Source organism: Hesperophylax consimilis, chromosome 13 (assembly GCF_061612785.1).
Source record: "Hesperophylax consimilis isolate HC1 chromosome 13, BYU_Hcon_1.0, whole genome shotgun sequence".
NCBI classification, from domain to species: Eukaryota; Metazoa; Arthropoda; class Insecta; order Trichoptera; family Limnephilidae; genus Hesperophylax; species Hesperophylax consimilis.
Window position 1 is genome coordinate 36,381,317 of NC_142848.1, and position 21,617 is coordinate 36,402,933.

General features: G+C 32.1%; 1 protein-coding gene across 1 annotated transcript in view; it reads left to right on the forward strand.

The window, feature by feature from the left end:
- Window positions 1–604: 604 nt before the first annotated feature.
- Dh44-R2 (Diuretic hormone 44 receptor 2) overlaps window positions 605–21,617 on the forward strand; it is a 573,525-nt gene continuing 552,512 nt past the window's right edge. Inside the window, exon 1 of the mRNA XM_089639080.1 lies at window positions 605–831. The gene's annotated coding sequence lies outside the window, so the exon portion shown is untranslated. The remainder of the gene's footprint in view (window positions 832–21,617) is intronic.

Consider the following 21,617-nt stretch of genomic DNA (forward strand, 5'->3'; position numbering starts at 1 on the left):
TGTGGTACCTAGTAGCAACTTTATTTCAACTTGGAATTTGAAAACAAAAAAAAAAGTTAAAAATCGATACACCCTACTGTTCATCATCATTAGTCCTTATCAAACCGTTTTACAGCCTCTCCGTTAAAATTTATAGCTCTACTTTTTACGATCTATTTTTTTTCTAAAATTATGCAAAGTATATGTAAATTCTCGACGATTTCGTACACGAAAACTTCGACAGCGAAAGAAAACTCAATTATCTGAGTAAGTCTGAATAGTACCTACCCGGACGATTTAACAATTTAATACCAGTGTGATGCCAAAAACCTAAGTACCATTTCTTTTGATTTTTTCCATTTTCGCGGCTTGCAACATTGATTTCTAACACGGATTGGCCTCTAAGGGTTGTCTCGAACACATTTAAGAAAACCAAAAGTAACAAGCTAAAATAAAAATATCACTTCATCAGTGTGATACCGCACCATTGATGAGTCCGCTTTATTTTAGGTGTCTTTATTTTGCTAGCAATTTTCCCAGTTCTGTCGCGGTGGGAACGGGTTTAGGGGCAGTAAGCATTGCACTCATCGTTTTGCTTCAGTGTTTCGCCGGTCGTCCTGCGAATATGACGTCTGTGAAAGTATCTATTTTCGCTGAAGCTTTGAAGTTTAAAACTTGAAGTCGTAAAATACTTTTAGAAAAGTGATTCCCCGCAGCAATTTTCCGATTGTAGTTGTACCTTTTCTTTCTGTTTCAGTTTGTTAAGATTTGTTCGTTTAATTATTGGTGTTTATGTTTGTTTGTGATTCCGTGGAAAACTTTTGGGATTGGACTTTTGGCAGACCATTTTGCGTGAGTAAACAAAAAATTTCTTAAAAAATAAACCCTTGATTTGTTAAACGTTTTCATTTTCAAGCTAATACAACATTGCATAAACAAGACGTAGTACTTTAGTCATGAATTTAAACTGTCTATGTGATAATTTATTCCCGAAGAAAATTGCCTGTTTACTTCCATATTGTGGCATTTAATATATGTAAATAAATATTTATAAATGAGCAAAATTTATTTAGTGTTTACAAAACAGTCTTATCTCGAGAAATCGTTACCTGACATATTTTGATTGTAGTAATCTTTTTAATAAACATAAAAAGAATTTCCATCCTACTGATGGAAGAAACATTTAATTTATATTTTTTTAAGCGTAAAACTTTGGGCCCCTATCAAATCTGTTTTTCACGCCTCGTTCTGCAGTTTTATTTTTATTTTATTTATTATTTTTATTTGAAAAACATTGAATTAATAAAAATTGAACTGAGGCAAAAACATTATTTCGTTTGTTTTTCTATGCACAAAATTTTTGTTTTTCTATGTACTAAATGTATCTACGGCATGCAAGGGCCACGCATCATTATTTGTGATTTGTTTTATTTTCAAATACTTTTATGTTGTTGTTAAATGTTAGAAAATAAATCATTTTATTATTTACCTAGGTATATATGTGCGCAGATGACAAGAAAAATCATTTGAAAATTCTGAAATCACTTTTAAAAAATAATTCAGGAAAATATATTTTACTTCCATAGCTACAGAGTATTTATAAAACCATGCACCCTTCAAATACTATCATAAATTACATCTTTTAGCATTTTGAGGCAGCACGGATTCAGCATAAATACCAAAAATATGCAACAGCCAAGCTAGGCTAAATAAGCAAATAAAATAAAATTGTTTTAATTACAGTAAAAAATATACTTGTATACTTAATACACAGAATAAAATAGTAGTGTAAACATTCTAAGCTGATTCAAGTTAATTAAAATTTACAATCAAGCCACAGGAAAACAAAAAGAAAACTGACAACTTTTTCAAAATGTGAAATCCTTATTTTCTTTCGGTGCTGTTAAAAATCTGCTACTTCTATATACTAGTTACTTAAGCTGTGTATGTTTTTTAAAAGGGAGTTTATAAATAAATTGGTTTGTCACAATTTTGATGGTGACAGATCTTTAAGTTCGTGTAACTCTATTAGGCTTAAAATTTAAATTATTAAACTTAATCAATTGCAATTATGAAGGACTCTCAAAAAGGGAATGATTTATTTTTTTAAAAGTGTCAATCAGTATCAGATACTAATCTTCTAGATAACTTTAGTAATTTCAGTTTTTTGTCATTATACTGTTATAGTTTATAACTTACGCCTTACGCCGCCTTGTTTTGTTGTAATTCAATACGTTGTGACATTCACGTGACAAGATTTATTTTGGCTTCATCTTGTATGCTGACAGAACAAAAATAAAATTTTCGAGATTTTGTAAGGAAGACAAATTAAATTGTTATAAAAGAAAAAAACACTCACTAACATTTTATTGATCTGGAATCCTGAGGGTCACCCAAATCGCCGCCCAAATTCCTCTCAATTTCAGAGTTTGGTTTCTGCTCCAAAGCATCAAATATGTTGTTATTGTTAATCTCAAACCTGCCCAATAGAAAAAAATCCGTAGAAAACCTTCCATAGAATAAACAGATAAACAAACGCCTTAAAAGTTACCCCAGAACTTCGTAGATTTAATGGCGGACTTACAACTAAATACCGAATTAGATTAGAAAATATTGAAAAAAAAAGAAATTTTTAATTTTTTTTTAATTCTATGCATCTAAAGTGTGTTTCGTCGAATAGTAGTCCCAAAGAGAGGTCGTACGTGACGTTCGTTGTATCTTCAGGTCATTTTTGTTTTTATACACGACGTGTGAGAGTGAAGATTTTCGTCAATGACGTACGTACGACCTCTCTCTGGAACTACTTTAGGCGAATCGATGACGATTTTTTAAAAATATTAATTTCATCCAATCAAGCTCAATTTTAAGTTGTTTAGATAGGCTCCTACCGACGCACGCCTGCCTTTGCACAACGCCTATAAATTTTGGAATATTGAAGTACATAATTCGGACGATGGCGGTATGAATGAATCTGAATAAGCATGACAGAGTTGTGTGGTGTTCTAGTCTCTCTGCCTATCAACTTCTTCGCAGTTAAGCTTTCTAAGGGAACCATAGAAAATATATAAAAAAATATGTTAAGAGGAACGGCAAGCCTCCGCCGCAGTCGTGCGGCTCTTTTGGATTTGAGGCCAAATTATCAAACCAAATTGAATATATATTTTTTTTTACCTAAAAGTATAGGAAATATCTAACATGAGTGTTAGGTATTTGAATTTATTGTGTTTTAAATTGCAAAATAGGCCAGAATAGGTAATGATTTTTCATGATTTTCGAAGCAAATTTGGTAATTATTTGTGAGATACTAAGACGATGAAAAAAAAAATTACGGGCTTTAAAATAAAGAAAATTTGACCGACGTGCTTTATTTGTTAAAAATCACATTTTGACAACGTTTTTTTTTAAATTTCTAATATATTCATAGTAAGTTAGGTTGAATAAGATATATTTTTTTAATTATAAGAATTAACTTATTAAAATCTTTAATAATCGAATTATTTCATGATATTTATCATCATTGACAAACTGATATCAATTAGTTTAACGGGACTTAATAGTAAAAAAATGTATTTTTGAAAGTTAATAAATGATTAAAAAAATATATATATATTTAAAACATAAATAATTAAAATAGCTCATGTCCTTACTTAATAATTCCTATACCTTTCGATTTAAAAACAAAAATAATCTGTTTGGTTGGGTAGTTTGGCCTCAAATCAAAAATAAAGATTTGTGTTAAATCGGTAGCGCCCCTTTCCTCTTAAACGATAAATCTCTAATTATCTCGTCACATTTGGTCATTGAAATAATTGTAAGTCATTGGACACTGCCGATTTGGTCTCCATATACACGTCATAGAGTAAATAATGGTATTTGCATGTCCGCTCACTGAACACGTTATTCTAAAAGAAAATGTCACAAGTCAAGAATAACATCGTCACTCATATAAATTTAATTGAACTCAGAATATTACCATTGATAGGGAATGGTACGCGCCATACTATGAGAACAATCACTCAAGTGGTTATGCACTTTTAATAAGATGTGGTTTTGTTCCGAAATTAATATCACTACCAAGAAGCTTCAAGATATGTATTTTTTCATTAAGAACTCGGATCTATTGGTAGAATATGGTAAGCGATCGCTCAAAACGTTTTTGCTAATTAGGTATAATATGCCAAAAATCGCTCCAGTGGTTATAAAGCATAGCGTTTTTTGCGGGTGGTTTGAATTTATTTTTCATGAAAATCTATACTTTTATTTCAACATTGATGCAATTTTGCACACCATTTGAACTACAAAACAAGATGAAGGTCACTATCTGTATGAGATTTAGACACAAGCCCACCCCCTTTTCCTACCCCCTGAAAGCAGAATTTTGACTTTTTAAATATTTACGAAATTTCGGAAACTTGACGTTAAACATATGAGGAATATTAATTTTTAAAAATAATTTGATTAAAAAAAAACTGGGAAAAGCCCGGGCAACGTTGTAGACTTCAGGTTAAACATATTTTTTTTAGTGTTTAAGGAAATACCGCAATTTACAAGTACATCCTGACATTTAATATCATACCCAATTCCATGGCGCTGCGATGATTTAAAAGGTTTTAAATGGCAACTCCTAGATGACTCATGGGAAAAGAAGCGTAAATTTAAAAAGCATGATGTGTTCATGTGCATATTTTTTTCCAATATAAGTACGTACAGGAAAGAAAGTAATGCTAATTTATTGAGTATCTCTTCCAATTATTGGAATCCGGTTAAAAGGGTAATTGCAGGCCGTCTCCTGATAAACTTTTAGTAAATTCCTAATTTATCGGAACACGTGTTTATGCACCTGCATTTGAGTTCATAAAATGTAATGACTAAATTCTAAAATTATAAGATTTTTATGAACGCGTGTTCCGGTATATTGATAATACATTCACATTTTACTAAAACTTTTTCAGGAATTTGAAGAGATTTGGAATAAATTAGCAATCCTCATTTTTCTCTATGTACATCTAAAAATTATGTTTGATTGAAAGGGGGTGTCGATAAGTGCACGTAAGGTTTATTTTAGTAAATATTCCTACTACAACTTTAGCGCTAGAAAAAAAAATAGAATACAATCTATTCTACTATCTTTGGAATAATAGAAAACAATATATACTATGACCTTTGGTAAATATTGTATTCTATTATCTTTGGCACAATATAATACAATGTATTTTATATTATCTTTGGCATAATAGAATACAATGAATTCTATTATCTTTGTTAAAAATTGTATTCTATTATCTTTGGCATAATAGAATACAATGTATTCTATTATCTTTCGTATACATTGTATTCTATTATGTACATTGCATTCTATTATCTTTGGTATGATAGAATACAATGTATTCTATTATCTTTGGCATACAATGTATTCTATTATTTTTCGTATACATTGTATTTTATTATCTTTGGCATGATATAATACAATGTATTCTATTATCTTTGGCATAATAGAATACAATGAATTCTATTATCTTTGGTAAAAATTGTATTCTATTATCTTTGGCATGATATAATACAATGTATTTTATATTATCTTTGGCATAATAGAATACAATGTATTCTATTATCTTTCGTATACATTGTATTCTATTATGTACATTGTATTCTATTATCTTTGGCATGATAGAATACAATGTATTCTATTAACTTTAGCACTACCGACGCACTACCCAACGGATCCTAAATTGTTTCAGGTGTTCCGCCCAACTAATTATTCGATATGTGACAATTGGTTGGCAAAATGCGTAGTTGTAATGATTTTATTGTAAACAGTTCTTTCAAAAACATTACATTTAAAAATTATGTATTTACGACGGTTAACAAAATACTTTATACCATATTATAATATGATGACATTGAAATTATCCAATATTCATGAACTTATAGCACTTGCTGATTTCTTATGGCTGATGTTTACTCTGCATAACTCTACATATAATTTATTATTAATAATACTGCCTGAACAAACATAATAGAATAGGAAATATCCTTTCACAAACATGATTTTTATAAAAATCTAACGTTGACATATTTAGAAGAATTTTTTTTCACCCAAAACACGAACATATCTAAACATAACCATCGAAATTCACACCATGTAGTATTACTAAATCTAGTTCGAACTATGTAACAACACACTTGCAAAAAATTTTGAAAAACATATTAAAAACTTTATTTATCCAAAGAATTAACAATATGAACGCCACATTTCTATAAAAATTCAGAGTTTTAGATTCATTGACGTCCAGTTTGTCTATGGATAAAAATTCTCCGGACGTCTTTACTAGGGAAGAGATTTGGCACTGTTTCTCAAACTTATTTGTGCCATGTCCCACTTTAACGCTTCAAAAATCTCCATGTCTTCCCCCTTAAAAAATCATTCAGTACCAACGGGATATGCACCGCAGGCGATAAATTATCTTATTGTACTTTTACAAGGGTAAGCTCACCAGGCGTTTTTTATCGCACCCCGTTTCTGTTTTGGAAAAATGAGAAATTGAGAAAAATGAGTACTATGATTTAAGTTTTTCACGGTCAAAAGTATTTTTGTTATTTGTTTTTGGGGTGTTATGCCGTGTTGCGCTAACTCCATCATCAGGGCAGATGTGTTAAAAATAAAAAAATATAAAAAATTAAAATATTAAAATTTAAATTTTAATAACACATCTGCCCTGAAGTGCATCTACAATGCAATGCTGTCCGAAACGTTGGCTAAAGAAGGAGTTAGCGCAACACGGCATAACACCCCAAAAACAAATAACAAAAAAAAGGAGTACTGGCAATTTATTAAGAATCTCAAATTATTCGTAATATGATGAATGAATTGATATTTTTCCTGATAAAATTTTAGTAAAATACGAAAGTTGTATCACGATGTCGGAACACGTGTTCATAAAAATCCTAATATTTTCGCAATTCCTCTTTATATATTATCAACCCAAATGCAGGTGTATGAACATGTGTTCCAATATATTATGAAAGTACTAAAAGTTTATCAGGAAATGGCCTGCAATCCCGTTTTAACTCGATTTACAATATTTTGAAACGATTATATTATTCGTTTATCCCCAACTTACATCCTAGATTACACGATTTTTTATATAATTTTTTTTTAAATTGTTTCCAATTCAATGGGTATAGAAAAATCACCGATCATCCAAAATCATATCGAAATCGCCCCCAAAGAGCTTTTAACTCTTGATCGCCCCACGAGCGACAAATTGCCCACTGCTGGGCGATATTGCCCCCGTTCGGATTCACATGTGGGTGGCCTCTGCTGGGTATATGGTATAGGTTATATGTTGGATATGTTTGAATTTCACCCGTCATCTACTAAGAGCTCCATTAACGTCTGAAAATTATGATATGAATAATCTCATAGTCAGTGTGAATAAACGGGTATCCCATCCCTAATGTACCTACCCCAAACGTTAAAGGTACAGAATAGCACATAGCCGGTAAAGTGGTATTCTATGAGAAGTGAATAACACGGCGTTCAAAAAGGTTCACGTTAACAGCGTCAAAAACCTTTTAACCGGAAATCTTTTCGTCCCAACTTTCGATTGTTAGGTTAGGTTAGGTAGAGATAGGTTCGAAACATTAACAATCGTCCGATCTTGGTATCCTCCCATGTTTGTGGCAGCTGTATCCCAAAGATTTATTGTTGAGACCACAGGGTAAAGAATGTACCCTTTCACTGAGCACAAGTTATGCTGAAAATACATTAGGGTTCGAACTGGATTTATTCGACCACCAGAGAAGCGTCCTGCCCACCCCTTCTAAACACCAAACAGATAATTCGTTGAGTATCTACACCGAAATATAAGATAACTGAAGTCGTCAAAATGTACACGTTCCTTCGACTTCTAGACCCCAGACAGGTGAATGAAGGTGATTATCAACGAATAGAACGAATTTCGATGTTCGAAAATGTTTTTTGTACATTCAAAAAGAGCTCCTACTGCTCCTAATTGTCCAGAACCAATGGTACTATGACACCCACAGACATATGAATATATAGACTAGAAATTAAAGGTGAGGGGTAAAATCAACTGTTGAAGAACGAAGGGGGTAAAGCTGACTGTGATTCGTCAATAAATCAATCTGACAGTATATAGGCATCTCGCATTATAATATCACCATTTAGTTCTTAAAAGTAAAATCTGCTTTTGAATGAATAGACATTTTTACATGGGAGCGCAAATTACTCGCCACGTTATGAACAAATTTGCGAAGTCCAAATTCGGCAAAAAAAATTTCTTCTATTTTCAGAGTCGAATATTTTGTTTACGTATTTAGTTAAGACACTTTTATAAGTGTTCATAATTTACTTCCCAGTAACAACGATGCGCACACTTGAGAATCGCTACATTCGACCAATTTTGGCTCGATGTGATAGTATATGTTTCTACAACTGATTCATATTATACGACGTGAATAAGCTTAAAATGATGCTTACATATGGAATGTAATACGACAATTTATTCTCTTTTTCACATCTATTTTTACAAGTTTTCATATCACAAGCCACTATTTTGCCGTGTTGTTTCGTAAAATGCCTTGACCATAGCTCGACGCTAGTTCGAACAAGAATGATGACGTCAAATTCTCAAGATTCACGGGAAGCCATACGCGAGCCCAGCCGGCTCCAATGGAACCGGTATGGGGATTGGGGAATAATACGCTTTTAATCACTTAGGACAGGTCTACTAATATTCACATGTCTGTGATGACACCCCAATTGAAGTTATGAGGTTGAAGGGAGCGAAAAAGGAAGATATGACGAAGAAGATGATTAGAAAGTACCTTGCTATTCAGATCTGTTCACCAAAATAATTCGAATCAGTTGTAGATACTTTCAATATCGCCCTTGTGAAATACCATGATTCAAAATCTAGAAAAAAGCTTAAGCCATTTTTAGTGACTGTATCTTAACAGCTAGGTACTTCCCCACCTTTATCTTTCCCATAGCTTTCCCTTCCCCACTACCCTCAGCCTCAAAACATACCCCAATTGGGGATACCATAGTCTCACTGACTCCAAACCAGCAATTGGGACTCACGCAAAAAAAAAAACATTTTTTTTAGTTTAATTTGATGATATTGGCATGCACGGCAGTCAGGCGTGCAATGTTTTGTTATAGGAAGGTTGAAATAATACTGAATGCTGCACAAATGAGATCCCTTAGAAGCCATGTATTTATAACCGTACTGTGTGTCGGTGCCAAGGCAGTTGTGTAGTCTATTCTACACTCCGCCTCTGCCTATCCGGAGAGTAGTAATACATACGACGCACAGTGGGAGAAATACTGATTCTTGGGAATATTTATGAATTCATTAATTTAAATGTGATTTACAAAAAAAATGTTTTCGATCTCACTATGCTTAAGTTCGGTGCCTTGACTAGGAGAAACGACGTCTATTATCTGCCAACTATTTTGAATTTTGTTTGCTTTGGCAATATGCTATTGTTATAAATCCACTTTTTCACTCAATTACGGCAAAACTTTGACCAAACTTCTTTAATTTTTGACTACTGTTACTTTTTCAATCTTTCAATGCTGATGACCTGTTTCTTTATTAACCTGTTTCCTCGATGACCTGTTTCTTTGATGACATATTTCTTAAAACTGACATGGCTCACATAAAAAAACATAATTAGCGCAAATGAGCAGAACGTTTTATGAAAATGGCATCCGAATAATCGGTTTTTGCTGCTAATGAATTTAACACATCGAATAAGTGCGTCTAGCAAGTAAAAATAAAATAATAAGTATTAAAAATCACAAGTAAGAAAATCTGATGCATTTAAAAAAAATATTTCGGACAGTTTAATAACACGAGCACATAAAAAAACACATCAATCATATATGTACTTTGAATTTTAACATTCACATGAAAAGTTTTTTTTTCACACGATGTTTCCAGAAAGATTATTTTCACACGATGTTTCCAGAAAGATTATGTAGAAATAACGACTGAAAGCGTTATCAAACTGATAATAGAAACTTGTTTGGCGAAACTTAACGAGAAATTACTATTTTTGATTAATCTTTACTACGACTCGGTTTAAAACGGTGACCGGATAAATCATCAAAATGATAATTCATCACTTCTTTAAAAAGTTATATAAAGTCATGGAAAGTGACGAAACAAAAACTTTATTAACTGGGTTAAGTAGGTTAGGTTGGGTTATGTTAATTTTTTTTTCATCGTTTTTAATGACTTTATGTCACTTTTTAAAGGTGTGTTGAATAGTCACTGTGTTGAGTTAGCATGGAACCGTTTAAAACATATATGAGCAACCGCTGGCCCGCCGAGCTATTTTGTCCGGCCCTGATTCATCTCGGTGACATAATAGAGAAATTAAGAATGAAAATGAAACAAAAGAATATTATGGAATTAGTAGAAGCCAGCATTTATTTTATTACATCACGTGCACGTAATCACCGCCAGTTTAAGGTGTTTTTAGAAAACCAATTTTCAAATTATAAAGATGTGTCTTATTACTGTCAAGTGAGGTGGCTGAGTAAAAAAAACTTTAAACGGATTCTTTGAATTAAGATAAGACATTACAGAGGATTTTATGGACATTAAAGTAAACACAATTAACCAAATAAAAGATAATCAATGGGTGTGTGATTAAGCATTCCTTGTAGATGTGACCGGATACATTAATGTTCTGAAACTCAAATTAAAAAAAAAAGCAGGGACAGTTGGTTCATCAACTGCATGGACATTGTAGAGTTTTTTGTAATAATCTAAGATTTTTGGAAAATCAGATAAGAGGCAATTTTTTTATCATTTTCCTAGTCTATCAACTCATACAAACATCACATATAATTCTTATGGAGATGAACTGACGGCACTAATAGAGCAATTTGATACGTGTTTTGCCGATTTACAAAACAAAGACATTTGCTCGTCCGGTCGATGCTAATTAGAACTAATTGGGCTTCAGGGGGATTTAGTGCTAAAATCACAATTTAACAACATTGCTTTCACGGATTTTCATATATTTGGTGGAAGAAAAATTTACAAATTTACGCGCATTTGCAAGGAAAATCATTTTTCTTTGTGTCAACACATGTACGTATGAACGTTTTTTCGAAGATCAAACACATTTAATCAAAAATTCGAACGAGGATAACAGTAGAAAATCTCGAAAATTCTAAGCGATGATGCTTAAGCCATACCAACGACACTATTGATATTCAAGTACAAGCCCATTCTTAAAAAAATCAAAAACAGTATATTATATTTATTATGTAGTCCATTCTATAAATAAACGTGTTTTATATAATTTAATATTACTTAGTTATATTGCTTCGGCCCTTGATTCGGAGACAGAATGATAAATTGGCCTCAGACCTAGGAAAGGTTGCCCATGCCTGGTTTAAAATTATGAACACGATTTTTTTTTTTTTAGATAAAATAAAGTTTTTTCTCACGTTTTTCTGCTTGAATACAATTAAAATTATTGTTAATTACGTAATATAAACGTACACTACTAAAAATAAAAACGTTTGAACGCATTTAAGAAAAATACTAGATAAACCTGTCAAGTTCCGCTGCACGCAAACAAATTATAAATGGAATTTTTTTTCAAATTAATTACCACAAAAAATAACTATTTATATCGTAGGAGATGGTAAAAGACGCATTAAAGTTCCATTTTTTTAAAATCAAAGTTAAGTTTGAAGGATAGGAAATACGCATAAATCATTAAAATAACGCAAACTAATACCCTTAAAACCTATTTTGTACATGTAAGAAAAATTAAATCTTTATTCTTTAGCAAAAAGGCAGGACGAACTTAGATCTTATCTGCATTTTCAAAATTATTAACAGTATGATTGACTCACCTACTTTGTTGAAAACTCATCCCTTTCAACATCCCTTCCCGTAGACTTAGAAATAATGATTTGCTTTTCCTCAATCAACACTCCACAAATTATAGATACCATTCACCAATGTCCAGACTTGTCAACTCAAGTCAGTACCTTGAATTTTTTGGTGTAAGCCTAAATGATTTTTGTCAGTCATTACGCAAGTAATATTTCCTATTGATATGGCTGAAGTCGTAAACTCCACTCCTTTGTTCCTGTCTTGACTTGACATTATCTCTATTGTTATTGTGGCCTATTTTTGGCAAAGCATCTTTCATAATAAAATTTCTCATCTTACTAACTTCGTGTAAATTGTAATGTGTTAATTGGAATTGGTCCATTAGTATAAATAAATAAATAAACCCCCGTCTTAAATAGTTTGTCTCTATTAAATATTTAAGTTGAAATCAAGTGTAGCCTTTGCATGCAGCGGAATTCGATAAAGATTATTTATTAGCTTTTCTCTTTCTTATAAAACAATTCACAAAATAAATAAAACCACTTTTTCGTTAAAATCCAGTGGCACTATTTACTTTATTTAGTGGCTCTTGTATTTTATTACGCAGGTGGAAGTTGCAAATTCAAACACCTTTATTAATGGTGCTTTTTATTTTTCAATGGGAAATAATCCATTTTGCGGTGTACAGTTTTGTTTTTATATGGAACACATTTTTGTTGTTATTGGCAGCAGAACTTTATTGTTTTTTGGAATGGAATTTGAAGGGCTATCGAATATTGATAGAAACAATAAAGTATCTGCTTATAAACATTGTTATCAATTTTTGCAATCGAGCGTTCTTATACTCTGTTTGCCAAGCGATTTTTATGCTTATTACCTATATTCGTAGAGATATAAGGCACACTAAAAATACATTCATATTTGTCTTGTATATTTGATGAGCTCTTTATAATTACCCAGCTTATTGATTACTTTCCTGTGATGCTTTTAAGTGTTGTTAAGAAGTGAAGTATTGTTAAGTAGTCATACAATCTGATAGTATTATTACGCCAGCGTCTGGACGATCTAGGCCCTCTGATTGGTCGAATTAAAATTGTCTGTTTCGGGTAAATTCAGCTAACTTGAAAATTAAGACACGATTTCATACTAAAATAGGATCGCCTCATAATAATACGAGATTTCTTCAAAAGCATCGTTTCTGTTCATATAATTTTTGGATAATATCGAAGAAAATATGTTTTAGAAAGTTCATAATTCATTGGATTAATTACATTACAATGAAAATTATCCACAGTTACGTGATTATGTTTGACGTTTATAAAAAATCACGCGTTCCTTATTTAATATGGCGGATACGCACGACTATAGATGGCCGAGAGAGCGCGCCTCTGGCGGTTTAAAAACGAACCAAATGAATGGCGCGAATATTTAAATATGCAGCTCACAATATTTGACTACTTACGATTAACAAGCATCTAAAAAGAAGATTTCTTCCGGAAACTTATCACTTTGTAATGGCATTTTTCATTATTATTTATATTTTTTTTGCTTATTAATTATATCTGATTTTATATTGACATGTTTTCTAATTTGTAAAATTTCAAAATTATTTATTTGCGATGCTTTATATCCTGAGTGAAGTATTTTAAGACCTGAATTTTTATCGAAAGTGTGATCATTATTCAAAAGATGATTTAGAGCCTTGCGATATTCTTTAGTTCTGACTTCAAAGTTTCTATTGGTTCTACCTTTGTAAAAGAAATTACAATCATCCCAATTGAGTTTTTAAACTCCTGATTTTTTTGTTTGAATTTTGCTATCTTTATTATTAAGAATATATTTCTTCATTGTTATTAGTGTAAAACGCCAGTTGAATAGTACCAGAATTGTTTTTATATATAATTTTAGAAGTATCGTTATCCACAAGCAGAATTCTACGCCATTGTTTATTTCTATCTTTAGAAAGACCGTTTGAAGAGAATATGTTTAATTTTTTTTATTTAGTATTTCAACTATCAATTTATTAGAATAGCCGTTATTAAATGCTATTTGTCTTATGAATACATTGTTTTATGGTTATATTCTATTTGTTTTTTTCAGGTCTTAAAATACTTCACTGTAAATAATTTTGAAATTTTAGAAATGAGAATTTTTTTATAAACTCTCTTTTAAATATTTTCCCACTTAACTGGTCTTTCCCGTCTAACGATATTGTAATTCCTAATTATTAAAAACCCAGCCCACTCTTCCCCCCCCCCCTCCTTCCACTTCTTCTTTCCCAATTGCAATCTATATTTAATTTTTGACTTCGGTGTATACACAATAAAATGTAAACATTATATTTATTTATTTATTGGACAATTTGCATAGCGCCGCTTTTGTGAGATAGGGGCGCTATATTGTAATAATCTACCTTTATATATAGATTTTTACTCCCCTGATAAAGGTGTATATATAATCTAACTTTAAACTTTATTAGATACAGTAACAGTTGTAGGTAAAGAATTACCAAATGATTACCCTCCTTTTATTCATAAACACGGGTACAATTAATCAATATGTAATAATCTATTATTTAAGTCAACTTTGTTATAACTATCTTTAATTGTGACAAACTAAACGATATTGAATTAACTTATAGACATTGACGGTTGTAACACATATTTAAGCAGTGCAAGTCTCCTATGAGCTAATTATATTAGGTACGATAACAGTTAATATCAGTTGTAGACATGTAGTCAATAATAGTGTTTCATTTGAAATAATCCATCACAAATACGTAAAATTTCATTTATTCAAACAACTGTCATTCTTATTATGCGTAAATTTAGCATGTTATTATTAATTAACTCCTTCCTGTTCCGTGTTTTAACAATATATATACTCACCCTCTCTCTGTGAATGTCCTCTCTCTGTGAATCTATCTATTAAATGTAACTGTCGTTAATATCACTTAAAATGGGCGAAGCCCAACCAAGAGCCGCGCGCAGGGCCTAGCAGAAAAAAAACCCGCGGAGCGGGTTTTTAACTGCTAGTAACTGTATATTGGCTTATATAAGTTTGGTCTTTCAGAATTGTAAAGATCAACATAATAATTTCTAGAATTATTAATATTTCACCCATAATGCGGCGTGTTGTTTAGTTGGTAGGTTTAATCACCCGAAGTTAGGGAAATTTGGAATTAATTATGGCACGCAGACACGCCCATAACGCACTTATCACGGTTTGTCTTTTCAATGCATAAGGTTTTCGGTAATCTCTACCATCTTAGTTTTGTAAAGCACACTGTTAAATTCCTGTCATCTTTCGTGTCTGGTTCTGATCTCTAACATCAGACCTTTGTAATAACTTGCAAAATATTTTAGAAGTTCACTTTCGTCGAATTTGGCAACAAAATTACGACAGTTGTAATAATCCTGTTTCAAGTTAATATTCCTAAGTACTTGTAATTAAATACAGCATAAATCAATTTCATAAAAGTGTTGCCTTAAATAATAGTAGTGTTCACACGAAAAATTTATGTTATCCATATTGTATATAAAAATTAATTTTCCTGTTTGTTCCCTATAGACTCAAAAACTACCGGAGCGATTTCGTGGAAAATTTCAAAGTTTGTTGTTTGAGTGGTAGAACAAGTCAGTGTTGTCTGAGGAAGACTTTACGCACTATTTCTGAACTGGAATGAGATACGGAGTCAAATTACAAACAAGTAAATTTGATGTGGTTTTTTAACAGTAAAATGTGGGTTCATGATATTAATTAAAATAAATGGTAGACGAAGTTGATCAAGTGTAAAAAATACTTAAAAAATGAATTTTTTTAAATTTTTTATAATAATACTATTTCCATCTTTAAAATGCGCCCATATTTCAGGTACACTAGAATTCACAACCGCAAAACTTTACTTCAAAACATTCACAACTCCGAGCAACACCGGGTACACGTTAGCTGGTTATTCATACTGTTATAATAGTAAACACTACCGGTTTCTGAAGTTCCCTTCCTTCATTAGGAAAATATTAAAACTAACATATAAGATTCAAAATACTGACAGACATGAATAAATATTTAGGTGTTGATGTGGGAGGCGAACAAAGGTGAAGGATTAAATACTAATTGAGGGATTTACGGGAGGAACATAGCGGCATACTGAAAATATGTTTAGAATAGAGTTAGAGTTAGTTAATCAATATTTTTACTAAAATGGTTATTTAAGGAGTTTCTAATTTCGAGTGCTTCCATGTTATCTAATTTGTTGCCTTTATTATTACAGTGAAGAATTTAAACTGCTTTGTACTTTTTATTAATATGCAATCGAATATTGTGGCGAAGAAATGATACCGTGTTGCCAACTCCAATCCTCTAAGAGCTAGGAGCTAGGTACAGTAATATTTAAAATGGTTTTATTCATTTACTTTTTGTGTAGCCGTCAATTACCGGATATCAAGTATTGAACTTAGCCCCGCCGTCGTTATTAATATTAATAGGATTTTTATAAATTTCAATTGCCTCGGTAATTAGGAGTGCTCTATGCGCTTAGGGTCTTCCCAAAACTTCAGGAACAAATCCAAAGTAATGGCCGGTTTCAATTAAATGCTCAGCAATTGCCGATTTGTCAGGATGGCCGAGTTTACATGCTCGAAAGTGTTCTGAAATTTTTTTGGGAGATCGTTCGTTCTGTATTGCGTACTCATAAAAATTTGATTGGTGGAAATGAGATGGTTGGCAAACTCTGAAAAATTATTGTTATTCAAACATTTTGAGTGTTCAAACATTTGCTTTTACTTAATAGTAATCCGCGGTTAAAATAATATTAGATTAATTTTTATATCCCTGTTAGTACTTTCAATAAAAACAAAAAAACTAAAATATAATGCAAAGTCTGCAAGTTCAGAACTAAGCAATTATTTGCCTACCACGACGTGGTGAAATAACAACAAAATAATAAAATAGTCGTAAATTCAGAGAATTCTACAATTGAAAATCATGAATTACTGTTGTTGTTTTCAAGAAAAACCGCAGATATTTTTAGGAGTCTTCCACTATCATTCATGTGGATCGTTTTGTTAAAAAAGCCAATAAAACATTCAGTGCTTTTACTGAAAACAGACCGAAATTAGACATGAAAGTCGAAAGGGACATAAAATATTGCTGGAGGCGATAAATCTTGGCTGTCTGCGTTGAAGACGAGTGAAAAAAACAAAACTGAATTACCGCCGTTAGCCAAGTCAAATTTCCTAATGCGATTCTAGGCAGTCATGTGGCTTAAACTATAGGGGAAGTACCTCGTGCCAATGGACGTGAACATGCAATATAAGGGCTAGTTCGTGTCTTGTCGCATTGACTAACAGACATTTCCATAAACCCAACGATAATTACATTGATACAAATTACACACCTTGGGTGTTCGGTCGGTAAGGTCACGTTAAATTAGCAGTCGATTAACTTGATATTTACTCGTGTAGCAATTTTACTATTTGTAGTATTATCTATTATATTTATAAATTATAATTAGAATGTATTCACTAGTAGGATGTGATGTTGAAATTAAACAAACTTAATTTTTTCGATTTTCTTTACTTTTTTCGAAAGTTCTTCTTCGCATTTGAAAATAAACTTATAATTTACCCGTGAAATAGACATGGATGAATGTTGGTGTGAACATCATTAAACATTTTAATTTCGGCTGTAGGTGATAGGACCATTGGTGATTGCGTGAATGTGCGTGATTATATCCTGTCTTGTAAAGCCGCGTACTCACTCATTGTGAGCTGTATAATTGGTAGCAGTGGATTTTTTTTATTTTTAGAATTTCAAAATTGTTTATGGACCTGTGATGACAACTTTAGGTGGTGTAGTTAACCTTAAATTTAAAAAAAAAACTCTACTAGAGTAGTACATGTTACTAGAGCTCCTCACAAAGTGTGATTCAAGTAACTTTTATTATTTTATATACAACAAATTATAATAAGCAATAATTATTTGCCTGAAATATCCATACAAATTAATAGTAATAGTACTTTAGCTCTAGCGTACACACTAAAGCCTGGTCACCATGTCTGAAACCGATTACGTTTTACAGGTGTATACTGCTTTAGGTGAAAGTAGAACTCAAATTTCAAAAGTCATTTTTAAAATTTGAACTGATTCTTCGGACCAACGCTAAAGTATGTAGGTACATTAAAATAGTAATTTTATAAGTGTTGAAGCATAAAACAAAATAATTTTATTAATTAACAATATAACTCTACTTGAAGTTCATCCATTTTCAAGGTCCATTCGGAAGATAAAATTCTTCTTTTGGAAGGCAATGATCCTGAAGCAAATATGTTTTTTATAAATACTTTCAGATTTCACAAATCCTACTATTATAATAACCCGTGATTTTGCATTGGTCCGTGCTTTTGTTGAAATAAAATTACAATTGCCAGTTTAAATTAAAAAAGAAGCAAAAACAACAATTGAAAATGTGGGAAATATTTAACTTTAGAGAAAAAAAATCTTTTCAATCGATCGCAAAAATAACTTTAGTTTTAATTAAGAAAACTTATCAAAATTAAGATTTTAACTATGTTAAAATTAGTATACCAATCGTCGGTTTAATTAACTGGACTCACACAAGGTACTAATAATCCCTTTATGTAATAAAATAAACTTCTAAATTTGATTAAATAACTGTAATTTTATTTAAACAGAAACACATTCATTTTTAAAATATTATTTTACTTTCTTGGAGTGTAAATGTTAACATTGAAATAAAGTGTTTTAGTCACATTTTTCTAAGAAGTTCTACTTACATTAATGTAATTTTATAAGGAATATAATTTTTGCTTGAGCGAAGTAAACAAAAAACAAAGATTTTGGTTTTGACAGAAACAGTTTGATTTGAGATGAATAAATTGTTGAAAGAAATAATGTGAAAATTACGTCAAAGCAAAATAAACGTACAATGCAAACACCCAACAATATTCATAAATATCAAAAGTATAAATAATGAACTCGGTTTATCAAAATAAATAAGCCCTTACGCAAACGTTTATTTTTTAATGTTAGTATTTATTTCATTTAACGATTTATTTAAGAGTCTTTTAACGGCGAAGTGCGAGGACTTGCAAATATTTTTACACTCACTGAAGAGATACACCAATAAACGTATTTTGTGTGCGTGTTGTACGAGTATGTCGAAAGTCAGGTAAACTTTTATTTTCGAATATGAAAATGCGGTCTCTTTTTTTTAACTCTTCACAAGAGGCCCTTTGGCCTCACGGCCTATGTCTTCTTCGTGGATGCTGTGTGGAGGGTCTTTTCAAATAATGGAAGGATATTTGTTTTATTTTTACGATGTTTCTTCCTAGGAGTAATGCATTATTTATGATTTACAACGATTTTTAATTTATTTCAATTAGTTTTGATCACACCCCCCACGTTGTGCTTTAATTTACATAGTTAAATAAATAATAGTAAACGAAGACCAAGATCGAAAACAAAGACTTTAGTACAGTGAGTACACTAGTACACGAGTACTAAGTTGCAGAAGCGACAAAGAAACTTAAAAAAATATATTAAATGTGATAAACATATAAACATATTACATATATAAATGTACATTTGGGAAAAATTAAAGATTAAATAATACTTCTGACTTTAATTTGATGTGGAACATGTAGAAAATATCCACATTTTCTGCAAGGCTAGTGAGTCTTCCCAGAGACACCATTCGTAAGTTAGTTCTGCACCTTGCAATAATCAAAAGCCTCCCATGAAATAGAATCTTATTTTAGCTAGAATACCTGGTATTGAAGCTTAAAAGCCATCAGCAGTAATGTGATATCCCTCCTAGAACCAAGGGTCATTGGAGGGGACCCCACCACTTTCCAATGGCGTTATAAGGAAATATATGATTTCCTCCTTCACCATACTTTTTAAATTTAACTAAGCTACACGTTTTTAACGACTATAGACCCTCCAATGTCCCTGCATACGGGGTTAGCAAGCAGTGTGAAAGTGCTTACATAGTTAGTTTAATATTACAGATACCACAATCTGAAAATATAAGAGTAACAAGAGATAATATAATGGACAGAAAATGAGATCTAAAATCAAATGAAAGTATACAAGGTTATGAAGTTGCATCATCGCGTACCCAAGAAAGCCAAACCGCTTTCGCCGGGCAGTCCCATTGGCGTGGTCGTAACTCAGGCAAGATCATGGCGATGGGGGAGGCGTTGGCGTGTTGCGGGACAGCTTTCTCGGGGTATTCATATCCTGGGTTAATGCAGGGACGGATTTATACCACCCCCTAGATGGGGTGATGAATGATACATAATATTTTGGAGTTAAGTTCTAGCCTAAATAAAAGAAAAACAAAGTTAATTAATCCTTGATCAATCTAGAATCAAAATACAAAATAAATAATTTCAAAACAAAATAAAGTCAGTAAGGGTTGTGCAATTTATTAGTTGTTCATCAATAGACTGGAGAGCTCAAGACCTTTAGGACACAACAATAATAAAATATAAATTCAAGAAAAATATCCGCAAAATTATGTCATCAGCATCGTATTGACCAGTAATGTAGTTATATAATGATAAGCTAGAAAAAAATTGAGAAAGAAAGAACAAAAAAAGACAAAAACACCAGGAAAATAACATAGAAGCAATCAACCTAACATCGTATAATATGTTTAGAGACTGTATTAGAAGTTGTATAAGAGCGATGCAAGTAGATCCATCCCATCCCCTCCGCACTGAATGGTTATTGGTCGAGGGAGTTCATCCGGAAAGGTCAAATGGTCTCCTTCAACCGGCCTCTCCCGATGCCACCACCCAGCTAGTGGGCAGACTCAACCGCTACCAAGACCTAGACTAACCTCACACCATGAACTCGGTACCCTTGCTAAGTCGGCACGTTTGTCGAACCACTTGGGGTGACCTAATATGCAGAGATGTTGATTATCCAATGAATAATTGCCGTTGCGGCGGTCACCATACCCGTCTCTCTAATTGAAACTCTCTTGTGCAGATAATCAGGCGTATCTGGGGCCTAGGAGTCAAAAGTTTATGCAGATTGGATACTCAGTTTTCTTTCAAAACATAGTTCGCCATTCTAGGCAATATCTGTTCAGTGTTTACACTGTTAACGTTTCCCCCCTGCAAATACCCCTCCGCTACAAAAAGCGATTCGACGAACAAACATTTCCCGTTGAATATGTCATTATGTTGGCTGATTTGAAATTCACAAGGAAAGAATTTAAATATTAAAATGTTTTTTCTTGAAAAACATCAGGTCCCGGAAACGATTTGTAAGTGCACATTGTTTAGAGATGTCTCTGAAAGAGTGAAAACTTATTATTTATTCACGAATACTGAAACAAAAAAAAAACCATCTCAATTATTTTGGAAGAATTCGTTGGGTTTTTGTACCTGGCAATGTTGTTCGCAAGAATTAAGGATAAGATTTGATAGTATAACCTTCCCTTCTACGTAGTTAAATAGATCCAGTACTTCTGCGTACCTACCACTAACTTTATGTAATCTAAGTACAAGCGAGTGTTTGAAATACTCAGTCCTGGTATTGTTGCATTTAAAAAGGATTTTTAAACGAGCAGTTCTTGTAGCTGTGTGAAATCCAATGAGGTTAAGTAAATCAGGGCTATCTATACTATAATTTACAATTTTCAACATGAATATTAAGTCAGATACAATTCTGTGGTGGTTATATTGGACTTTCAGGAAAATGGAAGGCTCA